The sequence below is a fragment of the Melospiza melodia genome, chromosome 6 (genome assembly GCF_035770615.1).
Source record: "Melospiza melodia melodia isolate bMelMel2 chromosome 6, bMelMel2.pri, whole genome shotgun sequence".
NCBI lineage: Eukaryota > Metazoa > Chordata > Aves > Passeriformes > Passerellidae > Melospiza > Melospiza melodia.
In genome coordinates this window covers 330,840-358,207 of record NC_086199.1, presented here as the reverse complement: position 1 = coordinate 358,207, position 27,368 = coordinate 330,840, and the positions used below count along the sequence as shown (strand labels likewise).

The following is a 27,368-nucleotide window of genomic DNA, read 5'->3' as shown; positions in this document are numbered from 1 at the left end:
AGAGTGATCCAGGGGATGAGTCAAGCAGCAGAGCAGAGCACGACTGCAGCTCGGTGAGGTATTAATAGATGTGCGTGCGGAAACAGCCGGGCTGGGGCACCTGCTGCTGCTCCAGGGATGGGGAGAGGGGCCTGAGCCCAGCACTGAGCCCAGCACTGAGCCCAGCACTGAGCCCAGCATTGGAACAAGATGGACTTTAAGGGCCCCTTCCCAACCAAACCATTCTGGGATTCTATGAGTCTGTGAATAAAATTGTTCTTAGGGTTTCCTTTGCCTACAGATGCCACCATTTTAAAGCATCAACATTCTCATTCCCCAGTGGGCACTGGAGAGGGATGAGGGTGAAGGGGGAGCCAGACACTGGCCAGGGCACTGTGGGCAGAAGCAGCATGCCCACCAGACACACAGAGTTTAACTGGGGGCAATCAGAAGCAGAGGAACCAGCACTGTGGGCAAACCCAGTATGCCCACCAAACACACAGAGTTTAACTGGGGGCAATCAGAAACCAAGGAACCACAGGGCATCGTGGGCAAACCCAGCATGCCAACCAGACACACAGGTTTAACTGGGGGCAATCAGAAGCAGAAGAACCAGCTCTGTGAAGGGTGACACCGCAGCACGACACAGCAGAGAAAACAGGGATTAACCATAAGCAGATTGCCAAGCCTCAACAGTCCGCAGGTTTTATCAAGCACTGTAAACATAACTTACTTCTTCCATGGCCTTGCTTCTGCACAGCCCACCAAATGAAATGAAAGGTAAACTAACAATGATTTACTGCAGATGGACATTTATTATCTGCGTAATGATATCCTGCAATCGTCACAGCATTAACTGAGCCAATTCTGTTCTTAGTCACCGTACCCTTACATAAACATATAGTAAATTAAACACTATCTAAAACCAGGCGTTTATTAGGGTTGTCTCTACACTTGCCTGAACATCACTTGAGGATGTGAGTCATAAAACAAGCTGGATTTTGAGTTCCAAAGTTTAATTTAATGTCAAGGAGTACTGGGTACAAACTGTAGATCGCTCTCATGGAAGAACACCTATTTAGTATTTAGGTCTGCCTTGTTAACTGGTAAATCAAACAGATGTGGCCAAATTAGCTGCTGAGATGATCTAAGACGTGCCATGTCTGCAGCAGCCCTGCCACTTCAAAGGCAGACCCCGGGAATCTCAAGGAGATAAAACACTTCCATCACAATAACGGGTGACACGCGCCGGCAGGATACGTGTAATAAAGGAAGGACAACAAGAGATGAAATGGAAATTTGTTTTGCAGAAGCCAAGAATAGAACATGATTTATATGCACTTATTTTAATTTATTTCAGGCTGAATGCAATTTATCTAAAGTCATCAAAAATTAATAGGCCATACAGAAAGTAGTAGTAATAAATCCAAACTCGGGGCACACAGCAAGCACATCTCTTTTCAATCGCTATTAGCACTTCACTATCTAATTAATCCACCGAGTTATCTCGTCTGGAAGGCCAGGCAATGCAGCCTGGCAGGACAGGCACTGGCTGCTGTGGGTGGCCCCTGGCGTGCTGTGGAACATTTAAAATACCGAGGCTAAAGCTGAGACCAGCCCAGAGAGGGAGCCCAGCAGAACCCAGGCACCCCAAAGCTGCTGCTGCTGCAGCCCCCAGGGTCCCACAGCACGGTGCCACAGCCAGAGCACCCTGTGCCCCAGCAGGGAGCTCCCCAAGGGTGACATGAGGTGACACTGCCTCGCAGGTGAGCCCCTCCAGAGGCTCTTCCCCGACCCAGAGAACATTCCAAGCCCTTCCACCAGCACCCACAGCACCAGGGGCAGGGCCAGGGCAGTGCCAGCCCATCCCCAGGCTGTCCCCACGGGCTGGCCACACAGCAGGCAGCAGGAGCAGCACTGCCCTACCCAGGGCCCTGCTCTGTGGCACCCTGGGAACACTGGCGGTGAGGCAGGAGCAGGGGCCACCTCCAGTCCCAACCAAAGAGGGGCAGAGCCCCCTCTCTCCCCCTGAACATTCTGCATGTCCGTGCTGAAGGGGCTCAGAGCCAGCACAGCAGGGACAGGCTCTGGGCAGGGTGTGAGCCCAGCACAGGCAGGGACAGGCTCTGGGCACAGTGTGAGCCCAGCACAGGCAGGGACAGGCTCTGGGCAGGGTGTGAGCCCAGCACAGGCAGGGACAGGCTCTGGGCACAGTGTGAGCCCAGCACAGGCAGGGACAGGCTCTGGGCAGGGTGTGAGCCCAGCACAGGCAGGGACAGGCTCTGGGCAGGGTGTGAGCCCAGCACAGGCAGGGACAGGCTCTGGGCACAGTGTGAGCCCAGCACAGGCAGGGACAGGCTCTGGGCAGCCCCAGCACAGGCAGGGACAGGCTCTGGGCAGGGTGTGAGCCCAGCACAGGCAGGGACAGGCTCTGGGCACAGTGTGAGCCCAGCACAGGCAGGGACAGGCTCTGGGCAGGGTGTGAGCCCAGCACAGGCAGGGACAGGCTCTGGGCACAGTGTGAGCCCAGCACAGGCAGGGACAGGCTCTGGGCAGGGTGTGAGCCCAGCACAGGCAGGGACAGGCTCTGGGCAGGGTGTGAGCCCAGCACAGGCAGGGACAGGCTCTGGGCAGGGTGTGAGCCCAGCACAGGCAGGGACAGGCTCTGGGCACAGTGTGAGCCCAGCACAGGCAGGGACAGGCTCTGGGCACAGTGTGAGCCCAGCACAGGCAGGGACAGGCTCTGGGCACAGTGTGAGCCCAGCACAGGCAGGGACAGGCTCTGGGCACAGTGTGAGCCCAGCACAGCAGGGACAGGCTCTGGGCACGGTGTGAGCCCAGCACAGGCAGGGACAGGCTCTGGGCAGGGTGTGAGCCCAGCACAGGCAGGGACAGGCTCTGGGCAGGGTGTGAGCCCAGCACAGCAGGGACAGGCTCTGGGCAGGGTGTGAGCCCAGCACAGGCAGGGACAGGCTCTGGGCAGGGTGTGAGCCCAGCACAGGCAGGGACAGGCTCTGGGCACAGTGTGAGCCCAGCACAGGCAGGGACAGGCTCTGGGCACAGTGTGAGCCCAGCACAGGCAGGGACAGGCTCTGGGCAGGGTCTGAGCCCAGCACAGCAGGGACAGGCTCTGGGCAGGGTGTGAGCCCAGCACAGGCAGGGACAGGCTCTGGGCAGGGTCTGAGCCCAGCACAGCAGGGACAGGCTCTGGGCAGGGTGTGAGCCCAGCACAGGCAGGGACAGGCTCTGGGCAGCCCCAGCACAGGCAGGGACAGGCTCTGGGCAGGGTGTGAGCCCAGCACAGGCAGGGACAGGCTCTGGGCACAGTGTGAGCCCAGCACAGGCAGGGACAGGCTCTGGGCAGGGTGTGAGCCCAGCACAGGCAGGGACAGGCTCTGGGCAGCCCCATGCACAGGCAGGGACAGGCTCTGGGCACAGTGTGAGCCCAGCACAGGCAGGGACAGGCTCTGGGCAGGGTGTGAGCCCAGCACAGGCAGGGACAGGCTCTGGGCAGCCCCATGCACAGGCAGGGACAGGCTCTGGGCACGGTGTGAGCCCAGCACAGGCAGGGACAGGCTCTGGGCAGCCCCTCCAGCTGCCCCAACAGCTCCGGGCACAGTCTGAGCACAGAGCCAGCCTGGAACAGCTGCTCAGCACCTGCACAGATCTCTCTGACCACAGAGCTGCAGCAGGAACCCGACAGACCTCAGCCCCTATTTAGATCCAAAGGAAATCAATGGCCATACCAAACGGAATATTTTCCTTTACCAAGAATGACAGTTTAAGTGAAATACTGGGACTCATATTTTTTAAAACTTCAGATACATCTGTCAGGGTTGGGCAATTTCGCCTAAAAGGGAAACTTTCAATGTGCCATAAGGGAGAAACTATTTTTGCAATCTTCCCTTTGGCTCAAAATCTGCTGCTGGGATTTTTCAGGAGGCAGCACTCCACACGCTCGAAAAAACTGACGGCTCTCAAATACATATTTATGGTTTCCTGATATAGGGAATAAGAACAGAGGAAAGCAATGGCAAGCTGCAGGAAACGTTACAGAGCCTGGCAGCAGGACAGACAGCAAGCTGGGATCAGCGGCAGAGTCAGGGGAGGACAGGAGTAAAGGGAGGTGAAGTGGAGCCCAGGCACTGCCCAGGGACCCTGGCCAAGGACGGCACAGGCTCAGGCACGGGCTGCTCAACCCCAGGCAGACACAGCTGGAGATGGAACCAGGCCTCCATGTTCAGGGAAACGTGTGGGGAAAGCTGGGCTGGGTGGGATGGAGACGGGAGAGCCTCAGAATCCTGTGACAGAATTGCACAGCCCTGGGATGGGGTTGGTGAGTCAGGATCAGGAACACCCACCTGGCTCTGGTGCCTGTGACCGTGTTCACAGGGCTTCTTGGATGGGGGAGCAGTGGGCATCTGACTCCATGGTTCAGAAGGCTGATTCATTATTTTATGTGATATGTTACATTAAAACTATACTAAAAGTTCTCCTCAGAAGGCTGGCTAAGAATAGAATAGAAAGGAATGATAACAAAGGCTTGTGGCTTGGACAGAGAGTCCAAGCCAGCTGACTGTGATTGGCCATTAATTAGAAACAACCACCTGAGACCAATCCCAGATGCACCTGTTGCATTCCACAGCAGCAGATAACCATTGTTTACATTTTGTCCCTGAGGCCTCCCAGCTTCGCAGGAGGACAAACCCTAAGGAAAGGATTTTCCATACAAGATGTCAGTGGCAGGTGTCCCCACGCTCAGGGACAGAACTGCTCATTTGCTGGTCAGCCCCCATCACGCAGTCACACCCCACAGCTGGCCAGCTGGCACTGCCAGGCTGGGCACACCCGGGGCTGTGGCACTGCCATGGAACCAGGCTCCAGCAGCAGCATTGCCACACAGCCTCTGGTGGCATCAGCACCAAACGTGCCAGGACAGGCTGGAGAGAGGCTGGCACGGCTGTGCTGTGCCAGCAACACCCAACAGCAGCAGGCAGGACAGGAGATGTCCCTGCTTTATTGTCCAGGAATGCAGGAAGAGCCAGTGGTGCAAACAGTGAGGGAGGGGAGTGGCAGAGGGATCCAGCCCAGGAGGAGCAGATGGCACAATTCCCCCTAGACTAAATCATATTTAATTTTTCTATCAATTTTCATTAGCCTTTTCCCATGCCTCTGGTTCATCTTCAGCATTTCAGGATTTGTTAAAAATAAACCATTACTGTCTCAGGGAGCTCCTCGGCCAATTATTTTAATACTCCTGGGTACCAGTTATACAGCTCTGCCACTTTTAAACTGCCTTACTTAAACTGCCACTTTTTAACCTTTTTCTTAGCTCCTGCAGCAGTAGAAAACAGCTGCCATGAGTCTGCACTTTGCTACTCCTTTGCAAATGGGAAACAGAAATAATCATAGAAAACTTTTGTATCACCCCAAAGTATTTCCTGCTTTGCCTTGTGAGGTGGAGCCCTTAACAGGCTTCTGTTTGTATCTCGGGTGTAGTTCTCCTCCTGCTCCTGGTACCTGACCCGAGGATGCTGAATGTGTCCGTTACAAAACTCCCACCAATCTCAGAATACAGATATTTAGGCACAAAAAAGGCCCTCAGTGTGCAGATGCATTTCTGGGCAGTGGAGCAAAGAATTAAACCCTTGGGCATAGGAGGAATTTCTTCATGGAAAGGGTTGTCAGCCACTGACAGGGGAACCCAGGGAGGCAGGGAGTGCCCATCCCTGGAGGAGTCCCAGGCATTCCTGGAGGTGGCACGCAGGGCTCTGGGCTGGGACACGACTCGAGGCTCTTGGGAAGCCCCTGCAGCCCCGCTGGTTCTGTAATTCAGTGTCTGGCAGGATGTGGGCATGAGAGGGTGGTCAAAGGGCAGCTGCAGCAGAAACTCGGCCCCTGAAACCCCGCTGCAGCCCCCCTGCAGCCCCCCAGCCCAGTGCTGCTGGCTCCCAGAGGTGCTCCCCACCCACAGCTTTGAACGAGGTGCCAGCAGGACACTAACGAGCACGTGCCTCATTATTTCATCTGTTAATTGGCCACTTCTCCACCCCCTGTCACCTCACATTGCTAAGGCCTGCAGTCAGGGCCTCTGGGGAATGCTGGCACCGGTGTTTGCAGTTGTTGGGAGGGAAGCTCTGGCCAGAGAGCACTGCTCAGAGCTGAGCTACTCCCATCCATGAACCACAGATCCCAGACTTGCATGGATTAGTGGGGCACAGCATCACTACCGCCAGGAGAAGCTGGACCAGGACTGTCTGTGACCTCACCTACATCAGAATGACAGCTGTGAAAAGCCTGTGAACAGCTGGGCAGTGATGGTGTGAACTGCTCAGGCCAGGGCTGACACAGTGGCACTGTGTCCTCTCCTCTGCTCCCAACATCTTTGTAGGACAGAAAAAGTGACATAAGCAAATAAAACAGGTTTCCCTTCAGCTGGACGAGATCAAACCACTTTACACAGATTTCTGGGAAAAGAAAAGACAGCCACTTCCAAAACTTCTAGCCCTGAGAAATTATTCTGAAAGGTAATTTTCCTCCTCTACATCTCAGTGCATGAAGCAGACACCATCAGATCTGCCACATGCGATCCCATCAGTTTGCAGGATTTATCTCCTTTGTCTGTGCCAGAAAATTTAATGGGTCTCTTGGTCCTAATGTTCTTCACTCAGCAAAGAGTCTGAGCATTTCAGATAAGAGACATACTTAAGGCTTTGGCAAAGAAATTTAGATTTTAATTGCTGCTTCAAAATGTGATCAATCGTGCTGCTATGGCAAGAATTCCACAGAGCTCAAGAAACGGGTGCCAACAGATGGCCACCCACAGCCCAAACAATCCAGCTGCACAGCTGGGGCTGGTCCTGCAGCGATGCCTCACAAGGGCTGCAGGTGTGCTCTTCACACCCAATCCAGCTGTGGCCAGCTGTGCAGGAGCTGCTCAGGCCACGCCAGGCTCTGCCCATCGTGCTACAAGCCTGCAGCCCTGCTGGAGGAGCCTTCATCTGGCATTCCAGCCATGGCCTTGGATCTTGGAAGGTCCTGATGACCTATTCCCATATTGACCCTCCCAAACCCCCTCCCCATGGCTCTCAGGAGCAGCGCTCTGCTCTGAACCAACCCAAGAGGCAGCTCAGAGTTACACCCACCAGGTGCAGGCAGCAGCCTGCAGTGTGTCCATGTGGGACACCAGAACCCTTCACCCTTCAGCAAAAGGGAACCCAGCACTGCAGCTCACCCTGGGCACTGCCAGCTCCAGCACCGCCTCCTCCAGCCCTTCTGGCCAGGAATGGAGCTTGGGATGGAGCCTGCAGGGGCAGCAGCTTCCCCCTGCCCTTGGGCTGCCCTGCCCAGCACCAGCACAGCAGGGCAGCAGCAGGAGCCCGGCTCTGAGCATCAGGGGCAGCACTGGCACAGGGTCAGCACACAGGATCAGCACACAGGATCAGCACACAGCTCCAGAGACAGCACACAGGATCAGCACACAGCTCCAGAACACAGGTGTGGCACTCAGAACTGTCACACAGCTCCAGCACACAGCTCCGGCACACAGCTCTGGCACACAGCACACAGCACACACAGCTCTGGCACACAGCATCTCCTCACTCACCCCCAGCGCTCCCACCACGAGGAGATGGAGCCCACAGGGTGCCCCACTTGGGCATGCACAGACCCACTCCAGCTCATGGTGCCCCAGCACAGCTGTGCCCTGCGTGCCCCCTGTGTGAGCCTTCCCCAAACATCACGTTTCCAAAGGCAAACCAAGCCCAGGTGGATCCAAGTGGCACCACAGCCAGATCCCTCAGCCCCACAGCTGCTCCCACAGAAGCCCCTGCTGGGCTGCCAGGCCAGGCACTGCCATCTGGAGCTTGGACATGTTCTACACTTATTTATTTCCCTTTTAATACATTTTGGCATAATTGTCTCTTATCTTAATTAATATCAGGAGAATTACACAGTTTCCCTCTCACAAGAGGAGGCAGAGCAGCATCGTGCAGGGAAATGCGTGTAGAAACAAAACAAGGAACCTCGAACTCTTACCCCGAGTAAATCAGCATGACTTTACTGCAGCTAATTGAGTTATCTTCAAATTATGCCCAGAAATCAAAGCAGAGAGAGAGAGACACTTTGCCCTCCACACAATGTCCTCTTTAAAAATACATCACTGCTCCTCATCTGGGATAATTCACTAGTGGGGAGTTCTGAGTAAGTTAGAGACAGGACCTCTGAGTCGGTTTGGATGATGTGGTTTAGTTTTGGTTTATTTTCTTATCTTCTACACAGGCAGGAAGGGTAAGTTCAGCTCACATCTTCACTGCATGGCTCAGAAGGTCACAAGAGTCTTAGTTACAAGACTTTTTAATGAGTTATTGACCAAAAAACCACTGCCAACAAGGATATTTATGTTTTTAACCCAATACTTAAATATTTTGTCTTATGGACCCGTGCTACACTGTGAGCTTCCTTAGCCACTTATGTTATGGCACACAAACACACAGTGCTGCATTCTAAACTCCTTGTTTACCTCTGGAACTACTTTTATTTTTATATCTTAAACTCTAAAACTCTAAACTTCCCTTTCCTTACCTCGGTGTGTCTCTGTTTAAACTATAAATCCACATTCCCACTTCTAGCAGTGCCACATTTTCTGAAAAATCCTCTTTGCCCAGGATTTTCTCCTGGGAAGCCGAGAAGCCTCAGAAAAAAAGGAAAACAATTCTTATCTGATTTGCTGCTCCTGTGTTTTGCTGCTCTGGAATGTGATTGGACATTGTTTATCCAGCAGGTGATTGCTTCATTGTTTTGACTTAATGACCAATCACAGCCAAGCTGTGTTGGGACTCTGGAAAGAGTCAGGAGTTTTTCCTTAGTATCTTTTTAGCCCTCTGTATCCTTTCTTTAAAATATAATATAATATAATATAATATAATATAATATAATATAATATAATATAATATAATATAATATAATATAATATAATATAATATAATATAATATAATATAATATAATATAATATAATATAAGCCTTCCAAGAACATGGAGGCAGATCCATCATTTCCTTTCTTCAGTGGAGGTCCTCAGAAAATACCACATAGCACCTCAGTTTGGGAGCCTTTCCCGAGGGCTCAGATCAAATCCTGGGTTCAATTCTCAGTTTTGGCTGGCAGGCCCAGAGTTCTGGGAGCTCTCTGCATTTCAGATTCCCACACTCCTCTCCCAGCTCCGTGGCACAGGAACGTGTCAGTGTGACCTGTCCCTGTCCCAGCCCAGCCCCCAACCCCAGCTGGGCTGGCAGGAAGGGACAAACAGGGGGAACAGGGGACACAGAGAACCCAAACATCATCCAGGCACTCCTGCTGCTCAGACACTCCTTGGGTTTGCACAGGGAGATGAGGAAAGTGAGAGGCAAACACAGAGATGATGGCAGGGAACACCAGTGGGGTTTCTTTAACTTTTGTTTCACTCTGAACAGATCAAGAATCCATCTTCCTCCTCAGAATTATTTCTGAAGAGCCCAAATCCCCAGGCTGATGGGCTTAGTGCCACCAGCAGTGCCTGCAGTTGTGACCGTGTTCACAGGGGTCTTATATTGAGAGAAGAGACGAGGATCTGACTCCATGGTTCAGAAGGCTGATTTAATATTTTATTATATATATTAGATTAAGACTATACTAAAAGAATAGAAGACAAAGTTTCATCAGAAGGCTAGCCAAGCTAAGAATAGAATCAGAAAGAATGATAACAAAGGTTTGTGGCTAAGACAGAGAGTCTGATCCAGCTGGGCTGTGATTGGCCATTAATCAGAAACAACCACACGAGAACAATCCCAGATGCACCTGTTGCATTCCACAGCAGCAGATAACCATTGTTTACATTTTGTTCCTGAGGCCTTTCAGCTTCCCAAGAGGAAAAATCCTAAGGAAAGGATTTTGCATAAAACATGTCTGTGACATGCGGCGACCAAGGGAACCAGGCAGGCTCAGGGTGCCTGGCTCAGCACCACTCACCCCAGGGACCCACAGAGCCCCACCCGGGCAGGCCACACTAAACCTGCCCCAGCACAGGGAAACATCATCCGGTGGGAAACCCAAAGCAGGCCATGTTTAGCAGAGAAGCTTTCCTCACAGTGTGCTGGCTGTGTGCTGACACCGGAGCAGCTGCCCCTCGGTCACAGCTCAGGAAGCACCCAGAGGTTTGAGCTCAAACGTGTATGCAGCAGCCCCAGGGAGGGGGACAGGTGACAGCAGAGGGGACACGGCAGGCCCTGCACAGCGTGAGGGGACAGCAGATCCCGGTGCCAGACAAGTACCACAGCTATCTGCCAACATTGAAACAGTTGTGTTCTTGTTGATTGGCTTTCTAAAGTGTTTCACCATTCTTTTAATTCAAGTTTTCTTATATTAAAGAAAACAACAGAAAAGCAAAGGCATTATGCCCTTCCTGCTGTACTGGAGATTCTTGAGATACACAAATTCTTTTGCACGCACTTAATTTCTACTGCAAAGATCTGATGCCAATTGCATCTCTTTTAATAGCAAAACCTTTCACTGGAAAAAAAATCTTTCTTTAAGGAATCCATAACTTTTATTTTTCATTCTCAGCTTTGCAGTCTAAGCTCTCCCTTGCCTATCTCTTTTGCTGTCTAGCCCTCTCGTTCACTTTTGTAATTAAGAATGAGGTGGGGGAGCTGGAGAAAACTCAATTACTTCAGTGTCCAAGCAAGGGGGCAGAGCAGAGCAGAATGATGCCCTGGGCAGCACTTCCAACCCTGCTCACAGCACTGGCTCATTTCCAAGCCCTTCCATCAGTCAGCAGCTCCAGCACTGCTGGTTCTGTGGGCACAGTGACCCTACACAGCTCCCATGAACAGGACTGTGTGTCGCAAACATCTTCTTATGAAAAATCCTTTCCTTAGGATTTTCCCTCCTGAGAAGTTGTGAGGCCTCAGGAACAAAATGTAAACAATGGTTAGCTGCTGCTGTGGAATGCAACAGGTGCATCTGGGATTGGTCTCAGGTGGTTGTTTCTAATTAATGGCCAGTCACAGTCAGCTGGCTCAGACTCTCTGTCCAAGCCACAAACCTTTGTTATCATTCCTTTCTATTCTATTCTTAGCCAGCCTTCTGAGGAGAACCTTTTCTTCTATTCTTTTAGTATAGTTTTAATGTAATATATATAATAAAATAATAAATCAGCCTTCTGAACCATGGAGTCAGATCCTCGTCTCTTCCCTCATCCAAGAACCCCTGTGAGCACCGTCACAGCCTGGGGCAGTGCCAGGCACAAGAGCAGCTCCTCCTCTGCTGCTCTGGCACTGAGGGGTGACATGGGGACACTGGGTTCCCCTGCAGCAGCTCTGTCCACAGCCTGTCACAGCTCAGGACAGCTGGGAAGGGACAGGGCAATGCCCCAGTGCCTCACCCATGGTAATTAGGGAATGTGCCACCGGTTAAACTCACACAGAAAGAAACAAACCAATCCCCAGATCTCCCAGAGCAGGGTCTCCCAGAGAAGGATCTCCCCACTCCCAGGCAGCCTGTCCCCCACACAACCTGAGTGAGACACAGCTGTGCTCATGTAAGTACTCCCCAGTGTCAGAGCCACTTCTGCACTCTCCTCACCACACCTGGGCACTCCACACACACACACACACACACACACACACCACCAGAGCACAGCTGGAGTTATACTGAGACAGAGGTTTTGCAGAGCCAAGTGATGCTGTTTGGAAGGCTGGTGTCCCCATAACCTAGGGTGACAGACAGCAGCCCAGCCCACAGGCAGAGCAGAGGCTCCAGCCACCAGCCCCGTGCCCTGTGCTAACCCTGGGGACACCAATAGAGTGTGACAAACCCGCTTTGTGACACGGGCACTGACACCAGCCATGAGGCCCTGATGCCTCTCCCTGGTTTTACACATTTGAGAGCACATACAGCTACGGGATAAGGGGTTTTTATCTCAGTATTTTAATGAGGACCCTTACTGGTACACCACTGCACCAAGGTGGAACGCAATGCAATGCACGCACACCATGGGTCACACATGCCATTTACAGAGCTCAAAATGAGCATAATCTAGCAAGGATGCCCCAGTGGGAGGCCTGGATGAATGGCCTGACATTCCCCCATCTGTGGAATTCTCCCCTGGGTGGGCCAGATCTCCAATTCACAGGATGTGTTCTAGAGGGGACCTTGGTTTCCCAAGATAGCATAAGGTTTATTAGGAGACCTTTAGGATGTTTGGTCTCCTGGCCTAACAGAATACCAGGACTATGCCAAGTTATCAGATTTAAGGACTTACAAGCATGCATGCTAAGAATACTGCGGGTACATAAAAGTCACAGAAAAGGTATAGAAAAGAAAAGGCAAACAATCTTCCTGGCATCAGTCTGACAAACACAGCTTCCTGCAGGACTCATTCCATGCCCAGCATGGGCAGGACAGGGACACAGGAGCACACTGTCCCCAGCACCGTGCCCATACAGCATTACAGCCTTCCTTCTCCTGCCCATAGCCCCAGCACCACTGTTCTGCAGGCAGCCCAGCACCACTACTTGTGTGCTGCAGCCCAACAGCACTGCTCATGTGCAGAAGGCAGCCCAGCACCACTGCACGGGTGCTGCAGGCAGCCCAGCACCACAGCATGGGTGCTGCAGCCCAGGAATGCCTCCTTCTCCTCCCGCCCCATTGCTGGGAGGCTGCACCCTCCATCAGCACAGGCCCAGCCCATGCTGAGCCTGCCCCTCAGCCCTGCCCAGCCCCAGGAGCACAGGTCACCCCATACCATGCAGAGGAAGCCAACACCTGCACGGGTCTGCATCAGCTCCAAGTCACCAAGACATGGCAGGTTGTGTTTCCATCACTGTGTTCATGTGCTGGGACTGGACATCCATGCCTCCAGTGCCTCCTTCCCCTTCCCTGAGCAGTACTCAGCCCCCTCCCATCTCTCCAGCCCCATGAGCTCCATCCTGCCCTGTGATGCTGACCTCAGGAGCAGGGGGCACGGCAGGGACTGCTGCTCCTGCCTGCCCCCAAGTGCCAAACCTGCAATGGAACCCATGGGGCACAGCGGCTGTGCACCGACACAAACTGACGCTCTGAAGGACCAAAACTGCCTCCCACAGCCACACGACCCAGCTGTGCCAGAGCACAGAGCCCTGAGGCTGGAATGGCACCACCTGGGAGCAGAGCAGGGCACAGGGGAGCAGCCTGGCACTGCGTGGCACCAGGACAGGAACAGGAAACACATGAGGAGAGGATCACTGATCACTGTCAGCCTGAGCGTGGCAGGAACGCTGCCAGCCTGGCACTGGGCATGGAGAGCTGCCAGCCTGGCACTGGGCACGGAGAACTGCCAGCCTGGGAATGAGCACACAGAGCTGCCAGCCTGGCATTGGGCACAGGGAGCTGCCAGCCTGCACTGGGCACAGGGAGCTGCCAGCCTGGCATTGGGCACAGGGAGCTGCCAGCCTGGCACTGGGCACACAGAGCTGCCAGCCTGCACTGGGCACAGGGAGCTGCCAGCCTGGCACTGGGCACGGAGATCCTGAGCTGCCACTGCTGTCCCCAAGAGCAGCAATTCACATCTCGTCATTTCGGAAGGACTGGAAGGAGCTGCAGTGACGGAAGCAGCACCTGAGAGGTCTCACAGTGTCACAGACAGGCAGGGGCAGCCCCTGGAGCAGCACCATGCTTCAGGCAGCCTGCGCCACCTCAGTGCCACCGTCCAGGAGGGCAGGAACCCTCAGTGCCAGTGCCCACGAGGGCAGGACCCCTCAGTACCACTGCCCACGAGGGCAGGAACCCTCTGCCTAGGGCTGGGGCTGCCACTGCCCTGCAGGGGAGAGGGGGCCAGGGCAGCTCCCCCTCTGCACACCCTCAGCCCCTCTGCCAAGCTCACCCTCCTGGCCCCTCCACCTGGCACCTTCTGCCAGGCAAGGCGTTCTCTGCCAGGCTGTGCCCTCTGCCCAGCTCAGAGCTCACTAGCTGCCAGCCCCCAGCAGCCCAGGGCTTCCACCTGACAAACAGGAATTGCCAGACAGGCAAAACCCTGTGAAGTGCAGCTGAGCACATAAATGCTACAAAATAAGAGCAATTTATTCCACAGTTTACAAGTCAGTCTGTGGTCCTCAGAGATAATTCTGCTGTCAGGTGCTTATTTTCCTCCAGCAGTGCCAGGCTACACGAGCTGCTTTTGTGCCTCTATTAGCTCACACATGTGCAGATCCTCCTTTCCCATATTATATTTGCATTCAATTTTGCTTGATATGTGCAGCAAACTAAGTGCAAATCTGTCCTAAGATTGCACAGAAAACCAGAGCAGGCTTCTGAGCAGCATTTATTATTCAGGACATTGAAACATACTGATCTTTCTGGAAAGGTCTGGCTGTCTGGAAACACCTCTTGCACCCAGTTGCTCCCAGCCACACTGGTGGTGTGCTGTCCGAGTTCCACTGTCACTCACCTAGGGGCAAACCACCCCTCACTGAGATGCGAACTGTAATTTATTCTCCAAATCTGCAGAATCAGTCGTGTTCTACCCCAGAGTCACTCCTGCACTGCTGTACAGGGTGTGTTGCACTTCTTTTCCTGCCCATCTCTCCCGGCAGACAGGTGCCCAGGCAGTGCCAAGGCACCACGAGCCACCCAGCAGCCCTGACCTCCCCTTTCCAGAGGGAAAAACACCTGGAGCCCTCGGCCTGCCCCGGGCTGTGCCAGAGGAACAGAGCACAGGATCTCCCTGGGCACAGGCCCTGACCAGAGGAGCACAGGGATCTCCCTGGGGACAGGACCCTCAGCACTGAGGGCCTCACCAGAGGAGCAGGGCAGAGGGATCTTCCTGGGGACAGGCCCTCACAAAGCGCAGAGCACAGGGATCTCCGTGGGGACAGGATTCTGCACTGAGCACCTCACAGGGCCCAGAGCAGAGGGATCTCCCTGGGAACAGGACCTCACCAAAGGCCCAAGGCACAGGGATCTCCCTGGGAACAGGACTCTGCACTGAGGATCTCACAAGGCCCAGGGCAGAGGGATTTCCCTGGGGACAGGACCTCACCAAAGGCCCAGAGCAGAGGGATCTCCCTGGGGACAGGACTCTGCACTGAGGGCCTCACCAGAGGAGCAGAGGGATCTCTCTGGGGACAGGACTCTCTGCACTGAGGATCTCACAGGGCCCAGGGCACAGGGATCTCCCTGGGGACAGGACACTCAGCACTGTGCACCTCACCAGAAGAGCACACACCTCACCTCTGCAGCCCGAGGCACTCATGCAGCCCAGAGTGCTGCAGGAACAGGGAGCAGCACATGGCAGAGCCTGAGCTGGGGCCAGGGAAGGCACTGCAGCTACCCACAGCCACCCAGAGGGAGGCACAGGGACACGGGCTGTGCCCTGGACACCGTTTGGTGACACAGGGTTTTCTGAGCCACGACAAACAGTACACACTCAGCTCAGCCTGAAACCATTCATAATAATAAACCATTTCATTTCTATGGAAGAACTTCCTCCCTCTGAGGGTGGGCAGGCCCTGGCACAGGTGCTCAGAGCAGCTGTGGCTGCCCCTGGATCCCTGGCACTGCCCCAGGCCAGGCTGGAGTGGCCTTGGAGCAGCCTGGGACAGTGGAAGGTGTCCCTGCCATGGCAGGGGGTGGAATGAGCCATAAGGTCCCTTCCAACCCAAACAATTCTGGGATTCTGTGACTCTGTAAAGGAAACACGTCAGCAAAAGCCATAACAAACTCCCACGGCTCCTGTTGGGCACCGGGAGCTATAGGAGGGGCAGCTGCTCCCCTCAGCTCCTGCTGCTCCCATCTAGGGGGGCGGAGCTTGAGGCCAACCTGCCTGGCATCCACATCTGACATCAGCAGGTCAGCCTGTCACTAATTGAATTATACCTGCATTACTTAATAAACAAAGAACACTCTCCACATTACAAGGATGTAATCCTTTAATTGGTTTATGAGCACAGAATCCCATGGGAAGTGTCACAAATCCATCAGGATGCCCTGAGCACTGCGTTTCTGAGCTGCAGAGATAACGAGTGTCATATGCCAGCAGTCGGCTCTGGGCTGAGCTGGGCAGGGAGCTGAGCCAGCACTCTGCTCTCTCCATAGGCAGCAGCCCCAGCACTGCTCCTGAGGCTGTGGAGCTGCCACCAGCACCACCAGCACCACCAGCAGCAGCTGGCAGTCAGACCCTGTCCTTCCAGCCCCCAGCCCTGCTGCCCACCCCGGTGTGCAGGGCAGGGTGACCACACCAGTGCCCCTTCCAGGCACAGCATTGTGGGCAGGGGAGCACTGCAGCCCCCGCAGTGCCTCCAGCCCCCATCCACACTCAATTCACCGGACCTTGCCCACACGGTCCCACCTGAGTGCCCTGACACACACGGAGGGGAGACAGCTCTTCCTCGTCCATCTTCTCACCCCAGAAATCCCCTTCTGCTGCCTCACACAACTTGCTGCTGCAAATGTAAACCAGAACCATATATCTGTGAAAGTCAGCACACTTCAAAAGCCTTGGCAGAGGGGAACCATGCCCTGCAGCAGGCAGGTATCTGCTCCATGAGGCCCCATGCACACACAGCCCAGCTCAGGACCAAGCCTCTGCTGTACAAAATCCACTCCAGCACCCAAACCACCATCCCTGCTGCTCCAGCTGGCACTGCTGGCCATGCTGAGGGCAAGGATGGAACACAAGGATGGAACAGGACACGGACACATGCTGGCCACACAGCACTGCTGGCCATGCCGAGGGCAAGGATGGAACACAAGGATGGAACAGGGCACAGACACATGCTGGCCACACAGCACTGCTGGCCACACCAGCAGCATGGAGGGCACCGAGCATGATGCATGCAGTGCAGCTGGGACCTGCATGCTCTATCCTGTCCCCCCAGGGACACCCAGATTGCCAGATGTGTGTGCTGCTCCCCAGATGCCTGGGTTAGATTTTCTGTGCCTGCCATCACAGGAACAACGTGTGGTGCCCCTGGAGAAGGAGTGATCCCTCTGATCTGTAACACTGCTGTCCTTCACTCTCCTCCTTTAGCCTTCACGTCTCCTCACATCCCCAGTACAAACCAGGGACGCATTACTGAGCATTGGGGAAACATTTGGATACCTTATTAACACCTAAACCCAAATTCCAGATGGCAAGGAGCAAGTCCAGCCTCTCCCCAGCATTCCAAGTCTCGCATCCTTCTGGCCACACAATTTCATTCCTCGTTACTGTTCTTTATTTATTGTTATAACTTTCCAGATGGAATTTAAGTGCAGTCACAGACTCTGTACATTGATTGGCTTCTTTAATGCTCCTTAGAAGAAATGAAGCTCACTCAGCGAGCCCTTTGTGCCTGTTGGGGACACCACGGGAGGCCCTGGCAGAGCTGGTGGAGCGTGGCAGGGCTGAACAGAGCTGCTGGGGCACACAGTGCCACAATCACAGGGCACTCACCTGGGTAGCTCAGCTGGCACCCACCTGGATACCAGCACAATGCTCATTTAAACACACTGTCCTCATCTGTTCCCCTAGAAATTACAGAGTGCTCATCTGGCAGTGACAGCAGCTGCCACCACCCACCCTGACCTACCATGCCTTTTTCCACAGTGTTTATCATGTTTCCCTTCTAGGGCAGGCAAGGATAGGGCATTGCTTCAATCCACAGAAGCTGCATGTTTGCAGAATGCTTCAAATAACACATGCTAGGTGTGGCCAGCTCAGGGCAGTAATGAACACAACAGGAATGCCAGCCCTTGGGAAGCAACTCTCATTTCAGCCACATCAGGACACCAGATGGAGGGATCCTCACAGATCACCAAAGGGGGAATGCAGAGAGGGGGTGCATTGGGACACCTGCAGGACCCAGCTGCAGATGAGTAGGGGGCTCTGTGCAAGAACATGGAGTACTAGAAGGGAGGCTGCACCCCCCAGTCACTAAATGCAATCCTTGCCATGTACTTGGGGACAAGGACACATCTGTTTTCAGTGGCCCAATGTGCCAGGGCAGCAAGCGACAACTAGCCCACAAAGGAGTCCCCATGCAGGCGCTCTGCTGGCTGAGCCTCTGAGGCCACATGTCACCAGGGTGGCTGATTGTCCCCATGTTCATCCCCATCCCTGGTCCTCAGCACAGCATATGGGGCCTGAACGTTTACCACACCCGCACTATGAGGACATGTGGTCACCTGGAGGCACTTGCAGCACATCTTTAACCCACCACAGCCAGGTCAAGGACCCCTGCACAGGACCTGCTAGGACAGCACTGGAGCCTAGACTGGGGCCTCTGCTATTATCCTTCTTCTTTACACCACAGCAGCACTGGAGCCTAGACTGGGGCCTGTGCTCTTATCCTGGTTCTTTACACCATAGCTGAAAGATGCTCAGCTGTCTATGTCAGCTTGCCCAGGCTCATGTGTGGCATTCAGGGTGATGGTGCTCTTCTGCCCAGGGTACTGTTGGTGTGCAGAGCCCTCCCTGCCCTCCTGTGACACAGCAGAGTGTCCCCAGAGGCAGCCAAAGCTGAGGCTCAGACAGGAAGGCAGCAGTCACTTCTAGGGAACTGCAGTTTGGAGCCTGGTCCCCAAGAGCAGCGTCACTGCAGCTGGGCACCAGCAGAGATGAGACACGAGGCTGACGTCAGGAGGAGCCACGAGCACAGCAAAGCTACCCACGGCACAGTGACACCAAATTTGCCCACGACACAGTGACACCCAGCCTGCCTACGGCACAGTGACACCAAAGCTGCCCACGGCACAGTGACACCCAGCCTGCCCTTGGCACAGTGACACCCAGCCTGCCCAGCCTGCCCACGGCACAGTGACACCAAAGCTGCCCACGGCCCAGTGACACCCAGCCTGCCCACAGCCCAGTGACACCCAGCCTGCCCACGGCACAGTGACACCCAGCCTGCCCACGGCACAGTGACACCAAAGCTGCCCACGGCACAGTGACACCCAGCCTGCCCTTGGCACAGTGACACCCAGCCTGCCCAGCCTGCCCACGGCACAGTGACACCAAAGCTGCCCACGGCCCAGTGACACCCAGCCTGCCCACAGCCCAGTGACACCCAGCCTGCCCTTGGCACAGTGACACCCAGCCTGCCCAGCCTGCCCACGGCCCAGTGACACCCAGCCTGCCCACGGCACAGTGACACCAAAGCTGCCCACGGCACAGTGACACCCAGCCTGCCCACGGCACAGTGACACCAAAGCTGCCCACGGCACAGTGACACCCAGCCTGCCCTTGGCACAGTGACACCCAGCCTGCCCAGCCTGCCCACGGCCCAGTGACACCCAGCCTGCCCACGGCACAGTGACACCCAGCCTGCCCACGGCACAGTGACACCAAAGCTGCCCACGGCACAGTGACACCCAGCCTGCCCACCGCACAGTGACACCAAAGCTGCCCACGGCACAGTGACACCCAGCCTGCCCTTGGCACAGTGACACCCAGCCTGCCCAGCCTGCCCACGGCCCAGTGACACCCAGCCTGCCCACGGCACAGTGACACCCAGCCTGCCCACGGCACAGTGACACCAAAGCTGCCCACGGCACAGTGACACCCAGCCTGCCCACCGCACAGTGACACCAAAGCTGCCCACGGCACAGTGACACCCAGCGTGCCCAGCCTGCCCACAGCAGCACCCGGCTCTGGCAGCAGCAGCAGCGGCAGCGGCAGCAGCAGCAGCAGCAGCGGCTCACGCAGCACAGCCGGCAGTACAGGCTCCTGCCAGTGAAACACCCCGTACCGGCAGCAGCAGCACTGACTCACGGCTCACAGGGCGACACATCCCGCTCGCCTTACTCACACCCGCTCCCACGGGCCCTCTCAGGGAGCCTTACATCAGGGCTGGCACAGCGCGGTGCAGAACACGGCAACGACGGCACAGCTCCCGCGGCCCAGCGGCGCTGCCGGCGGCACCTGCCTGTGCCAGTGATACCTGACTGCCTGTGCCCAACAGCGCCTGCCTGTGCCAGTGACTGCTGCCTGTGCCAGTGATACCTGACTCCCTGTGCCCAACAGCACCTGCCTGTGCCAGTGATACCTGACTGCCTGTGTCCAACAGCACCCGCCTGTGCCAGTGATTCCTGCCTGCTGTGCCAGTGATACCTGCCTGTGCCCAACAGCACCTGCCTGTGCCAGTGATACCTGACTGCCTGTGCCCACAGCATCTGCCTTCCTGTGCCCACAGCACCTGCCTTCCTGTGCCCATGGCACCTGCCTGCCTGTGCCAGTGGCACCTGCCTGCACCCATGGCACCTGCCTGCTGGGCCAGTGATACCTCCCTGCCTGTGCCCACAGCACCTGCCTGCCTGTGCCAGTGGCAGTGGCACCTGCCTTCCTGTCCTGACGCCTCCCTGTGCCAGCGGCACCTGCCTGCCTGTGCCAGTGATACCTGCCTGCTACGCCCATGGCACCTGCCTGCCTGTGCCAGTGGCACCTGCCTCCCTGTGCTGGGCATTTCACATGGCAGGCAAACTCTTGAGCCTGGCTTAAGCACAAAGAACTAGCACCTCAGCCATGTGCAGCAGAACGTCTCTGCATGAGTGCCCAGAGGTGCTAAGGCAATCCCATCCCAATCCCAGGAGCAGCAGCACCAGGGGATTACAAACACATCCTGGGCATTCCTCTCAGTGCGGCTTTCTCCACCGTGCCTTTTCCTCTTTGTTTGTGCTTTCCCTGTACACTGCTGTCCCACAGCTGGTGAGTCCTGCTGCAGGACTCAGCTGTCACAGCTCACTGTGGTGGGCTCCTGCCTCTCCATCCCCCATGGCCAACTACAGAGACCAGGAAGCATAAATAATTGGAAATAAATAACACAGGGAATATCAGCTCTCTGGCAATGAAACAATGCTGAGGCAACAAAAACTGAAGAGTTTTATCTGTCTGCAATCCAAAAGAAATTCCAACACAATCTTGACAGAGAAGCCTAAATAAAAACTTCAAGGGAAAAAAGATATTCCACTTTAAAGCAAAGCTACCTAATCATATGTTTTCATGGAAATGTTTTGCCATGAGACAGTTCCTGGGGAGAAGCTTCATCTACAAGAGCAAACTCAAAACCACAGCATTGGACACGAGCTCTGCAGCATTGGGAACCGGCTCAAATACTCTGAGGTCACGTGCCACACAATTAGAGGCACCCACCAAGGCTGCCATCACTGCCTCAGTTAGCCCTGTGACAAACCACCTTCTGCATCATCCAGCCTGCTCGAAACAAACAGGACTTGTACAGCCATTTATCCCATGGAGACATGCTGCCCAGCTCAGGGCATGGTGTGCCCAGCCTGTGCCTCAGTGGCCAGCGAGCCACGTGGCATGGGGCACATGGGCAAGGAGCCCTTGGACACCTCAGTCATCCTCACACCAACCTGTGCCCACAGGGCAGGACACAGCTCCTGGCACCACAGCATGCCACCACAGCACAGACCTCTGGCTCGTGGAGCCCAGAGCCCCAGCCAAGGGACCTGGGGTGGCCCAGGGACCAGCACCTGTCTTTGGCTCCAGGGGCTCAGGGCCAGGGCCCTCTTCAAGAGCCCTGCCTTCTCCTCTCCTCAGATCACCCACTCCCCTGTGAATACCAACCCCCTTCCCTTCCTCTGCAGGCTCTTGGCTCTCAGAGAACCGACAGCAAGAGCTGCCACAGAAAACAAAAGGACGGCCATCACTGTTCCATGCTGGGCTGCAGGCTTCAGCCAGCCATGTCTGTCCCCAGCACCCAGCCAGGCAGCCCATGGGCTATGGGGGACACAGCCAAGGTCTGCACCCTCCTCGGGAGCCCACTGAGAGCCCAGAGACCTGCACCCAGCACACAGACCCAGCCCTGCAGCAGGGAACAGCCTCCCAGCCTGGATCTGGGCACTGCAGAGAAATTCCATCACCTACCTTACTTCAAGATTCGTCATTCTGTTTTCAGAACGACATCTCAAACTCCAGACTACCAGAAGGTATATCTGACTAATTTGAAGCAAATGTTTCTATTTTGCTGCAAAGTGCATGATTATTTGATACAAACTTTCTAGAAAGAATGGTTTACTCTTCAGCAACAAAACCTTATACTTTGGATAAGGTTTGGATTTGATTTCCCAGGCTTGAGCATGTCTCCAAGCACTGCTCCTGTTTGACTAAATTTCTCCTGGCTACCCAGCCACACAGACAATAAGCTTTTGTTTCCAAAGCATTTTAGGTAACTACCTCAAGAATAGTTTTTATTTAAAACAAACACACACACATAAGCCTCTCCCAGCACAAACTTCATCAGATAGTGTCAGCAAGCGTGGTTTAATAGCATGATATTGAAAAGTAATTTTACTACTAGCTAGAAAAGTCTGAAGACTGCAGAGGATATATTTAGATGCGTATAAATAGACAACACTCAGTGATGTCTGGTCCAAAGAGTACAAATCTTCCCTAATGCATGGAATACGCCTGGCCCAAAACGCTTGAGCAGCACTTACACAGCCTTTTCAGCCTGGCTCGGGTTCTGAGCTCGCTAATAGCGAGGCCATTAGAGCGGCGCTCGGCCCAGCTGCTTGTGCAGGGAATATGCAAAGATTGCTCCATAAAACCCAGCCTCACCACATCTGAAAGCACAGGCAGATCGATCAGCAGTGCAAAGCCATTAGCTCTCCAGCCTCTGAACTACCCCACGTGCCCCAGCGGAGGGACAGGCCCTCCAGGCCCCTGGGCATGCTCCACCTACCCAAGGCAGGCACCCAGTGTGCCAAGGCCATCCTTCCAACACATCCGCCTTCGCATGCCCTCCAGTCTTTCTCAGAAAATTGAGGAAGGTCTGTTTTTCCTTGCCATGCTGCTCAGCCACATCTCTTCTTGGGTTCCCCACATCCCCAGCCAGCCCCGATCCTGGGCTGGGAGGCACCTCTCAGCCTCCTCCCCCTGGCCCCACTCACACCTTCAGTGGCCAACAGGAGCCTCTCCAGACAACAGACCTACATGAAACATTCAAACCAAGCTCCTGGGGCACCATCCCAAGCAGAGCTGCAGTGAGTGCAGCTTCTCTTGGCTGTAAGGATAACACGAGCACTCAGACCACAGGCTCTCACTGGGACAGGACAATCTGGAGCCCACTTCCATATCTGCATGTCTTTGGTGGAATGGGTCAATCTCAAGTCTCCTCCTGCACCTGGAAGTGTCTGCTGAATAGAACTAGCTCAGCTTTAACTTGCACTGGGTACCTGACATATCCAGGATCTGCTTCCACTGACTGCCCTGCCATGATAAAACCAAGAACTGCTCTTTCTGAAAGCAGAAAGATGAGGTAATATGCCAGGAGATGTATCTTAGAGAGGCTAGTAACTGGAGGCCAAACTGGCAAGCTCTGGTGTTCATTATGATCCAGCCTTACGCATTTAAACACATTTATTATGCATTTAAACAAATGCATAATCCCTTGAGTACAGTATATATTTAGCAGCGTGGATTGGGAAGGTGTTGGGCACTGAGAACACTCAGTCTCTGCTACGGCTGCTTGTGCAAAACCAAACCTGACTCCCAGACCAGCAGTGGAATTGCCAGGCCTGGCACACCTCTACCTGCCAGGACTGACTCTGGAATACCAGAGCCCACGGGCCAGCTCCAAGGGGTGGCTGTACACAGGACCAGGGTGCCCTTGGAGCCCTTGTCAGCACACACAGCCCCGAACACCCAGCCCCAGGCAGCTGGGATGCAGCCCTGCACAGCTGGACAGACCAGAGCCAGCACACACCGTCCATCTGGGCAGCACTGCCCCATGCTCCTGGACACAGCCACAGCCAGGATCGCTGCTGCCAGGCCAGCCCAGGCCCTCCATCTGCAGAGGCACAGCTGGAGCCAAGCAGGCTTCAATTCCAGCACGGATTCACCTCGCCTCGCCAGCCCGGCTGTGCCGGCCCGAGCAGCCCTGAGCACGCAGGCTCGCCCGAGGATGCTCAGAAGGAGCGAGCTGGCACCACGTGTCACACAGGAACATGCGAAATGGAAGCGTGGGTGGGGAGCATCACCACCAGCACGACAGCGCGACGGCCAAGGGCAGGGACACCCAGCCTGTCCAGCTCCACAGCACTCAGCCAAAGGCCACACGGGGCTGGGCTTGGCTGGGGGCACCGGCTGTCCCACCCCTGGTCTGCAGGACTGCTGAGGCCGAGTTCATGACCACAGCTGGAACCAACACATGCCTCTGTTCCACACACACAACATAATGAGTGCCCCGGAGATGCAACAGACTGGAAGGGAGGAAGGGAAGAGCTGCGCTCCCAGGATGCAGAGAATCCGCAGAGCCGTTGTTCCCCGGTCCATCCTGGGAAGGACCAGCCCGGGAAGAGGCTTCCCCGGTGCACCTGGCCCAGACATGCCGGTTCCCGCACGGCAGCCGGGCTCCCCGAGCCGCCGGGGCTGATGCTCCGACACCAACATGGCTGCGAGGCTCCGCCGGCTTCTCCGCCGCTGCTCTGCCATCTCCCCAGCGGGAACCTTCCGGCGGGGAAGGGCCATTCTGTCCTACATTCCTTCTCCCGCACACGGCGGCGTTCGCCACGGAGGGGGCACAGGGCACGGAGGAGAGGGGGGCGCACCGCATCCCGGGACGCAGGGGACCGCGGCGGCCCTGGGGACAGAGCCGCGGGGAGAGCAGGGTGCGTGCGGCGGCCAGGGGCGGTGGGACGGGGCGGGAGGACCGGGGCGGGGGAGCCGCGGGGTTCCTGCGCCCTCCGACAGAGCCCCTCGCCCCGCGAGAGCGCCCCGGGATGGCTCCGCGAACAGCGGCGCCTCCGCCCGCTCGGGCAGCGCCGCAGCGCCAGCGGTGCCGGTAACCGGGCGGCGGCGGCGGCGGCAGCGCGGCGCGGAGGGGGCGGCGGCCGCGGCACGGGCGGCCCCGCAGCATCGCAGCCTGGCAGCATCTCCGGCCCCGCAGCATCCCCAGCCCAGCCCAGCCCAGCTCAGCGCGGGCGGCCGCCGGCGCCGTCCCGCGGGCAGCGGCGGCAGCGCGGCCAGGCCCGGCCCGGCCCGGCCCGTCCGCGGGCACCCGCCCCGCCGCTCCGCGCTCCCCGCGGCCGCCGCCCTCCCGGGAAGGGCGTCGTCACGGCGCCCCCGCCGCGCCCTGGGGTCGTCCCGACCGGGACGTTCGGCACCGGCCGGGCCGCCCCTCACCTCCCCCCCGCCCCGTCCCCTGGGCCGGTACCGCGGTGCAATGCAGATGTGCCGGGAGCGACTCCCCGCGCGTTACCTGGTGCCTCCGGGGACGGGCGGCGGCCGGAGCGCGTCCCCTGCGGGTGCGGCCGCGGCCGGGCCCCGGCGGGCTGCGGGCGCTGGCGGCAGGCGGGCTGCCCGCCGCTCCGCCCCGAGCCGGCGCTCACCCCCCGCATCCTACCGCGGCTCCGCGGCGGAGCTGCCCGGGCCGGGACGGGCACGGCGGCCCGGGGACGGCCCCGCGCGGCGGCCGGGGCGGGCGGCGGCACATGCACACACGCGCGGCGGGGGCGGGAGGCGCGGGACAACCCGCCCGCATCGGCCCGCCCGCATCGCCCCGCACTGGGCAGCCCGCCCCGCTGTGCTCCCGCCGGCGCTGACCTTGTCGCGTACCTGCGCCAGGTTAATCCTCGCCAAGCGCTGCCGCTCCGCACCCCGCTGCGGGATCCTGCGCGCCGGGCGCTGCGCTGGACGGACGGACGGACGGACGGATGGACAGACGGACGCGGCCGAGGCGCGGGCAGCCCCGCCGCCGGGCCGGCGCCTCCCGGGTGCGGGTGCCGCTAGCGCGGGGCGGCCGGCGGCAGGGCCATGCGGCTCCGCGCCGCTCCGCGCCGGGCGCGCTCAGGCGGAGCAGCCGCGGCGGCGGGCGCTGCGGCGGGGTAGAGCGGGGAGCGCGGCGCCCGCGGCTCGGCCCTCCGCGGCGGCGGCAGCTGCGCCCATCCTCCGCGCCGCCGGCCTCCGCCCGGCCCCGGCCCCGGCCGCGGGCAGCCGCGCCGCTCGCTGCCGCATGGAGCAGCCGCCGCCTCCCCCGCGCCGCGCCGCGCCGCGCCGGGGCGGGCTGGAGCAGCCGGGCCCTCCCCGCCCCGCCGCACGCACGGCTGAGCCGCAGCCGCCCGCCCGACCGCCGCCGCCGCCGCGCAGACGTGCGGCCGGGCCGCCCCCCGCCGCGCCGGGCTCGGGGCTGCGCGCCGCCGGGCGGGACCAGGCGCGGGCACCGGCGCGGAGACGGACACGCCTCCGCCCGCCTCGCCACGCCGGGGCCGGGCTGCGGCGACGGGCGCCGAGAGCGGCCGCGGCCCCCGGGGCACCCCACAGCCCTCCCGGGGCCACAGCCCTGCCCCGGGTCCGGAGCGGGCGGGGGCGGAGCGGCCGCGGGCGGTGCGCGGAGTTTGAGCTGGCGATCGGTCCGGTGGATGCGCCGGCGGAACCGTCCCGCGGGGTGGGAGCGCGGCCGCAGCTCCGCTCCGCTCGGCTCCACCTTCGGGGCACGCAGCTGCCCGCATCCTGCCCGTGCCCCGCCGGTCCGCGGGCACGGACTGCAACACCGCGCTTCTAGGAGGGATGGTCCTGGCAGCAGAAGGAAACGCTGGGTCATCTGTGAGGGCAGTAAACTGGAGCGCTTTTGGGGATTGCGGCATCGTTACCTGTCTCCTGGATCTCTAACAGGGAGGAGGAGAGTGCATTTCGTGCTATGGAACACTGGCACCCTTTTCTAGTGCTCTTTTGTGGGAAAACGCCGGGGATGTTGCAGGACCCGAAGAAGAGGAGCGCTGCCGGCAGAGCCTGGAAGAGGAGCTAATTAACGAACCTCGTCAGCGGGCAGCGACCCCGCACCTGGAGGGATGTGCAGGCGCTGCCCTGCCGCTGCCGGGCAATGGCCCCGTCTGCCCCGACACCCTTCCCCTGGCACAGGAGGCATTGCCGGCTCCTCCGGGGCTGCCCCGGGACTCTGCAGCCGCCACCGCCGCCGAGGGTGCGGGAGAAAACCCACGGACTGCTCGGCAGCTCGGAGGCAGCGGGAGCAATGCTGCCGGGACACATCTGGCTGGAGATGCACGTGGTGGGAGCCCCGTTCCAGGAACGGGAAGGAGCTGTAGCAGTCCTCATGCCTCTCTGCTGATACCATGCCAAAGTTTTTTGGGATATAGTGTCTGGCTGGGTAAGGGTGAGAAGAGGGAGCGCATCGGTATTCCTGGGCTCAGGGCTGTCCGAGTGACCTGAGAACTTGGAAGTGGTCTCCACAGCAGCCCGTGACCCTGGTCTCACAAGGAACACAGAGCTGCATCATCCTCTGTCCTCCTGGCAGCCTCTGAAGCTGTCCAGGGCTGGGCTGCCAGACTGAGCCTCTGTTAGTGTTTATCTCCAAGTGTCAGCTGCTGTTCACAGAGCTCGTTCGAGCTGTTACGGGAGAGAGGGGCTGGCAGGAGGAAAT

The 27,368-nt window shown here is 57.4% G+C and overlaps 1 protein-coding gene across 4 annotated transcripts in view; it reads right to left on the bottom strand.

Moving 5' to 3' along the window:
• Positions 1-25,687, bottom strand: part of LRFN5 (leucine rich repeat and fibronectin type III domain containing 5) — a 41,532-nt gene extending 15,845 nt beyond the window's left edge. Inside the window, exon 1 of one of the 4 annotated variants that reach the window (XM_063159557.1) lies at positions 25,535-25,687. The gene's annotated coding sequence lies outside the window, so the exon portion shown is untranslated. Of the gene's footprint in view, positions 1-25,190; positions 25,233-25,534 lie in introns of those variants that run through there. The other 3 variants (XM_063159556.1, XM_063159559.1, XM_063159558.1) reach the window with 3 other exon arrangements.
• Positions 25,688-27,368: the final 1,681 nt, after the last annotated feature.